The 7,630-nt window shown below is 38.0% G+C and overlaps 1 non-coding gene across 1 annotated transcript; it reads right to left on the minus strand.

Annotated features, from left to right (window-relative positions):
- Nucleotides 1-6,640: 6,640 nt before the first annotated feature.
- On the minus strand, nucleotides 6,641-6,747 carry LOC141619293 (small nucleolar RNA R71). Its single transcript, XR_012531656.1, has one exon. It is a non-coding gene; the product is annotated as a small nucleolar RNA R71 (small nucleolar RNA).
- Between the last annotated feature and the right edge of the window lie 883 nt (nucleotides 6,748-7,630).

Consider the following 7,630-nt stretch of genomic DNA (forward strand, 5'->3'; position numbering starts at 1 on the left):
ATAGTCGCAGTGGTTGACGAAGCACGATGCCCAACTCGGCAAGTAATGACAGAATCCATAGGACATCATGCACCGTAGTAGCTAACCACGACTCTATATTTAGTCTCAGTGGAAGACTTGGACAACGTAGGCTGTTTCATTGTCACAAAAAACGATAGCATAGCCTGTTGTCCAACGAGAACTATCTAGGAAACCGACCAATCAGCATCAGAGTAGGCCACAATAGCAAGACGACTCGATGGCTTGATCTACAAACCAAAACTAGTTGTGCCCTGCAAATACTTGTAAATGCGCTTGACAACTAACAAGTGAGTTGTACGAGGAGCGTGCATATATAAACTGAGACACTAGATGTACGACATACGTAATATCAGGTCGTGTCATTGTCAAGTACTGCAAAGCACCAACCATGTTGCGGTACTCGATAGGATCAACCAACAGTTCACCATCAGTGAAAGAGACAGTGGTCTTGAAGGCAAGGGAATGCGTACAGGTTGAAGTGTGTGAAGATGAAATTTTTGAAGGAGATCATAGATATCCTTTGTAGTACGCACCACATGTATACCAAAGAAGAAGTGAAGGTCCCCCAGTTCTTTCATTGCAAAAACACGAGCAAAATGAGAGATAAAAGCCCCAATCAAAGGAGGAGAATTACCGGTGATAATGATGTCATCGACATAAAGGAGCAGATACAGGGTATAACCAGACTAACGGAATACAAACATGGAGTGATCAGACTGACTAAGTTTATCAATTGGTAAATTAGAATCCATCTTTTAATTGACCAATTAGATTAAGTTTTAGGAAAAATGTTGATTCGATTTTGGTTATCAGACTAACGGAATACAAACATGGAGTGATCAGACTGACTAAGTTCATTTGGTTCGATTTTGGTGAAAAAGGTACAAAATGGAACGTTTATGAAGAAGTCTTTGTGAAAAAACAATTACATATTAGTAATTAAATAATAATATTAACAATAGTAAAATTATTAATAATAGTAATATTAAAATTAATAGTAACAATGATATTATTAATACTATTAATTCCTAATTATTATTAGTAACAGAGTAATTATATTAATATCAATATTGTTGATTTTAATAATCATAATATTCATTATAATAACAATAATGAGGATGATTAATTAATAATAAATAAATATTAATAATAATAATAATAATAATAATAATAATAATAATGTTATTATTATTATAATAATATTATTATATTATTGTTGTTGTTGTTGTTGTTGTTATTATTATTAAATACTCCGTAAATAATATTAATGAAAACTATAAAGTTCAAGATGAGTAGAACTGATATGGATTGAACTTAGTGGGAGCTTAACTGAACTGAATGAAGCTGAGCTGAACTAAACTAAATTGAATGAAGCTGAACAGAATTGAATTCAACTGAACCGGACTGAACTGAATAGAGCTAAGCTGAACTGAAGTGAGCAGAAAATAAGCCAGAAAGAACAGAGCCTAAGTTCAGTTTAGTTCAGTTCACCTCTTGTCAGCCAAAAAAATAAGACCTAACAATAACTATTTGCCCTACATAAATAAAAAAGAGTAAGTTTCCTGTAAAGCAGTTTTACAATAAAACTTGTAAAATCATATGCAAACGACCTTGATATGTTTGTCATGGAAAGTGGTGGATGTCGGAAGTTTTTTTAGTGAGGTTGTTTAGGTAATATATCGATTGGATTTACAATAACATTAGTATAAAACTATTTTATAGAAGAATTATTTGCAGAGAAAATATGCGAGGTTAGATTTGTGTTGATATGCAAGGAATATTATCCGCAAACTTGTAACTAGAAGAATTTTTCAGAACGGTTGGAATCCAATATAGAGTAGCAAAGTATCCAAGAACAAGGAACCAAACATACTTACTACAATAACGATATGTCATGGGAAGAAATTATCATTAGCGCCCTACATTCAGTTCCCTTTGTTTTCTTGCTTTGTAACAAGATGTAACAAACATAGTGACCACTCGTGCTTCGCTTATCGGACGCATTATAAGTCTAGAACATATTAAGTTTATAACACTGTTTTGAAGATAAAATGCTTCACTACTTGATAAAAGTTTTGAAAATTAATACAAATCACCTAAATTTCGGTGTATTTGGACCGGACCGGTTCGAAAACCGAACTTCAAAATATGAGGACTGAGGACCGGACCTAAATGAATTCGACCCGGGTTCAGTCCAGACTAAATAGCCCGGTTCAGTCTATTTTTCCGGTCCATACCTAAACTTGTCCACCCCTAAACATAATGCCTTAATCAAAGACAACATGCTTGTTTGCTAAACATGAGTACATGACTAATTCGAGATCTCGAATCCAGAATAAACCAACAAATCCAAACATTTAAAGTCATTTGTTGGGGTTGGGCCGGTGGGTGGTGGCCGAGGTGAGGAATATTTCCAGTATCTTCAATCACTAGATATCCTTTCTCTTCACTATAGATGATGCTACGATACACAATTCCAAAAACATTTTTTTTTTTTTTTTTTGGCAACGGTAAAGAAAGGTTCATTACATAGTGCTTAGCCGACTCTCGGAGCCAGCCTTTATTAGTACATTATCTGAAAAAGAAAATAAGCTAAGAATGGGGTTAGCAAAAAGAAAAGGCTTCTTGAGGGGACGATCCGGGTTTGCCAAATGAGCGAATTCTTCTTTTCTCTTCTTCGTCAGCTGGGCTTCAGAGGAGTACCTGAGGGATTCCTGCAAACCCTACGTGTAGGCGAGGCACGTGACTGTTTACCAAAGAGAGGAATCTTGCACTTCTTACTTGAATCTTTATGGGCTTGGAAACAAAAAGAGGTGTTGGTCGTGTCATGCACCAAAGAAACGGGTAAGCAGAAATTAGAGGCGACAACCGTATGGTCTCCTCGGAGGGTTTGAGAACCAGAAGGAGATAAGTCGTCACAAATAGAGGAGGCGCTCAAGTTAACCACCCCAATAAAGGACTCCCTCGAATTAACAACATGAATCCCATTGATGGCTCCAGAACAAGAAACCGTGTCTTCAATTACCGTGTCTTCAATTACCGTGTCTTCATTTACCACCTCCGTCTTCGGTTTCCGCTTTTTAGAGCGTCTCCTCCTCTTCTTTCCTTTATAATGATCTCTTGCAATGCCTCCCTCCTTTGTGACGTTGTTATTAAGGATCCGAATTGTCATAGTAGACAAGTCTCTTTTATTGTAAAAGTTCACCTTACTACCTTGAAGCATTTTTTGATAAGCTTGTCCGGAGATCCTTAGCCTTGAATTTCCTCCACCCTTTCTTGAGAACTCATGAACCGAGTTTTTAGGAGTATACTCGTGTTCACCTATTTGAGAGTCTTTGTGATTGTGATCCAACTCAAAGATAGGAGAAGAATTTCCTTCGAGATTTATAGGATTACCTTCGTCCGAAATGCAGGTATCCATGACAAAGGGAGTCGAAAAGTGAAGAAACACAAGAGCCACAAGAAGACCCCCCATTATCCTTAACTAAGGTGTCCACCATATTTTCATCAGGGATAGGTCTTTTACGTTCCCTAGCCACCTCACATGACAACTGGTCCTCTATACTTCTCTTACCGTTTTGATTAATAGCCCGTAAATTCTTGAGAACATTCAGTTCTCTAAGGATATCTTTATTCTTAGGTTCAAGCATTGACGCAGTTTCAAGATCAGTTTGCGCTTCCATGAGCATATTAGTCTTCATACAAGCTATAGCTCGACGAAAAAGAGCCTTTACATTTTTTGGGAAGGACGACAAAACCAAAGAGGAGAAGTTTATAGCCGCCTCATACTCATGGAGTTTATTAGCGCAAGCCGCTAGATTCAAATTTAAAGATATTGCTAATTGCAATACAGAATCAGCGTCATAGTCCTCCATCGATTCCAAAACCAAACATAAAAGTCGACATGCCATTTCATAGCAAAACTTGCAGAGTCAAACATATTTTGCTTAAAAAAATCGTTACCCCTCTCCTTAAGAAATTTAACCTTAGTCAAATGGGTTCCTTCCTTTGGTAAGAAAGAACTAAAAAGTGACCAATCATCCTCCTTAAATTCACCATTTCCATGTGCAATAACAAAGTGTTTTAGGAAAATTGCATTAATAGAAATGGCAGCCATAACTTTTCACAAAAAACAACCCCAATTCAGAAAGCTAAGATAGAAAACTTTTAAGAAGTGAAAATTAATGCAAATACTCTTCTAAGAGTAGATTATTTTAAAAAAGAAAACCAAGGAAAACGTATAAAATAAGAGCTCGCACACAAGTAATTTCGGAAAAGCCACTGCATCCTACCCAAGCCAGCCACACCGTGTAAACCCATCCCAAGCCCACCCAACTCCCACTTGATATGTTCATTTTATATATGCTTTTACCCCTCATTTTAGCTCGGTTTCTATTGATTATCATACTTTAATTAGTATATTTTTGAGCTAATTTTGTGTTCTAGGTGTATTGTTGTGTTTGTTACGGTTTTGTAGGAATCTAAGCATTTAGAGGCTTTTTCCTATGATTTTGTACACCAAGTTCACTAAGCTAAACAAGGCCAAATATTGGACCAAGTGTGTGAAGATTTCTTGGGTTTGCATGAAGATTAGTGGATTGAAGTAAGGAATTAAACATGAAGCCAAATGCAAAGTCAAGCCCAAAATGAAGGTCCATATCAAGGTTGCAAGCATTGGATGCCAATAGAGCTTAGGATGCTAGGAATTTAGAACATTGCTCGGGTGATTAATCGCACATTTAATCACCAACATTGGATACCTTAGCAATTAAGAGGAGATTTAAGGCGATAAACCGAGGATTAAGTGACCCCGATCGGGGCCGCCCAACCCCGATCGGGGTTGCATGCCTGATGACTCTTACGTTTTTTCCTTCCTCTCCTATAAATAGGAGAGGTATTCCTAGGTTTTGGGCATCCCATTTTACGTCCGAGTTTACTACATTAAGCCTCAAGCATTATAAGTTTTCTCTCATTAGTTTTCATTTCAAGTTCAAGTTGTTTAAGCATTCCTTAGTTAATCATTCAACACTTTGTATTTCAAGAGATTTTCAAGCATTTGATATTCAATCTTTTGGTTATTAGTTGTTTGTTCTTCCATGCAAGCCTTCCTTTATAAGGTATTTCTTATTACAAGTTTACAATTTACATCATTGCTTTAGTTATCACATAGTTATCATAATCAAGTATTTCATATTTACCTTAGCTTTATTCTTTTCGTATGTTATATCACCTAATTAGTATAATTCATTTAACCATGTTCAACATTACTTACAATTTAGTTTGCATTTTACAATTAAGTATGAGTAGCTAAATTCTCTAGTCCAAAGGCTAGGGGAGCCATGCAAAATCAAACATATAATATGATTAAATAAAGTTTATAATAATTTTGATCAATTGCTTCCATCACATGCTTGCTTTGTTACGCTTAATCTTTGATTATCGGCCGTAGTCGTAGATTAAAACTTGTTTATTCGTTCTAAAGTCGAGAGGCACGGAATTGAATTAGACTAAGCATGTATGGTAGGACGACCTAGTCATGGACGAGAGTTTTTCTAGGACTCGGTCTATGGTTGATACTAATGCCGTAAGGTGGGTATCTTTAAGCCTAAGTAATTGACAAGATTATTAGTACCAAGTTTATCATGTTCATATGTTTACCTTTGCATGAGTGACCCGACCCCTTTAGACTATCTTTTATCATATTATTTACATTGCAATTTTCATTAATCAACAAACCAAACAAATCAAACCCAAAACGTAATCGACCTTGATAAAAATCCACCCATAGCAATTCACGACGTAATTCCCATTTCCTTGTGTTCGACCCCTATTACTACATTAACTTGTGTCTAGGGAAATTTTTTTTGCATAGGTACGCGATAAGCCTATCAAATTTTGGCGCCGTTGCCGGGGAAACGGTTTTATTGATTTTTGAATTGTCGATTTTTATCTTGTTTTCCTTTGTCTTGGGGAACACTTGTTCCTTGAGACCGTTACTTATCACTTCTCTAGAAATTGTTGTCTTATGCCCAGGTCTTCACGCAAGGGAGAATTGCTTTCACCGGATTCCGATCCCGAGAAAACCTTTAGGAGAAGACGACGTTTTTGGAAGGAAGTGAAAGAAGCCTCTTCTCCCGTACAAGCCGAAAGTGCTAGAAAGTCTTACTTAGACGATCTAGAGATTCTTGAAGAGGAGGAGGTTTCAAGTTCATCATCTCCACCACCATCACCATCTACTACCAAAAAGATGGTGAAACTTTCCGATCATTCAAAGCCCACCGCGGCCATGCTTCCGGCCGGAATCACAACCACTCAAATCACCGCGCCGGACTTCGAGATCAAACCGGCTTTCATTAGCCTTGTGGAGAGAAAGCAATTTGGAGGAAGTCCTTTGGAGGATCCAAATTTGCATGTGCAAAACTTTTGTGACTATTGCTCCATGATCCGTCAAACGGGCGTCACCCAAGCCCAAATAAGGGAAATACTTTTCCCTTTCTCTTTAAAGGACAAGGCCAAGCTTTGGATCAATAGCCTTGACCGCACCGCCATGGGAATCACCAATTGGGAGACATTGGCTCTTGCTTTTTACCAAAAGTTTTTTCCACCGGAGAAAACTCAAACTTTGAGGAGCCAAATCACCGGATTCCGTCAACAAGCTCTTGAGAGCTTATATGAGGCTTGGGAGAGGTACAAAGAGCTTCAAAGACAATGCCCACATCATGGGCTAGATGATTGGTTTCTTGCAATAACATTCTACAATGGATGTTGTGCCGAGTCCCGAAGGATTCTTGATTCCGCCAACAATGGGCGGTTTGATCAAATTGACACCGATCTTGCTCATGCCACGATCGAATCTATGGCGGTCCATGATGCCCAATATGTCAATTCCCGAGTTGTGCCATCTAAAGGTAAAGAAGAATCCTCTAACAACTCTGTTTTGCTAGCTCAAATTGCTTTGCTCCAACAACAATTGGCGGAGAGGGATGCTAGAGATTCCATTCAACAAGTCAATGCCATATCTTCAACGAGCCAAATCGTTGTGTGTGAAGGTTGCGGAGGTGCGGGTCACTATGCCGCTCCTTGCCAAGCTCCCATTAAAGAGGTAAATGCCTTTTTAGCTTTAAGACAAAATGCACAAAATGCTTATCCACCGGGTACATTCTCAAACACATATAACCCAAATTCAAGATTTCACCCGAACATGTCTTATAGAAGCAACAATGTGCTAAATCCTCAACCACAACCCCCACCACAACAAAATGCCTATGTCCCTCAACAAAAATATATCCCTCCACCGGGATATCAAAATCAACAAAGGCCCCCACAAAACAATTTCCAACAAACTCAACCTCCACAACAAAATGCCCAACAAAATAACCAAGAGGGAGGTAAGCTTGAGGGCTTGATAATCCGTATGCAAAAGGAATTGTTGGCTCAAATTCAAAAGAATGAGCAAGCTCAAAATGCCGCGATCAAAATGTTGGAGCAACAAATGGCTCAATTGGCTTCATCTAGCTCTTCAAGGAAATTGGGTCAACTACCCCCTCAAGGTGAGCAACCTCATGCTACCCTTAATGCTATTTCCTTAAGAAGTGGAACGAAATATGAT

Source organism: Silene latifolia, chromosome 1 (genome assembly GCF_048544455.1).
Source record: "Silene latifolia isolate original U9 population chromosome 1, ASM4854445v1, whole genome shotgun sequence".
NCBI classification, from domain to species: Eukaryota; Viridiplantae; Streptophyta; class Magnoliopsida; order Caryophyllales; family Caryophyllaceae; genus Silene; species Silene latifolia.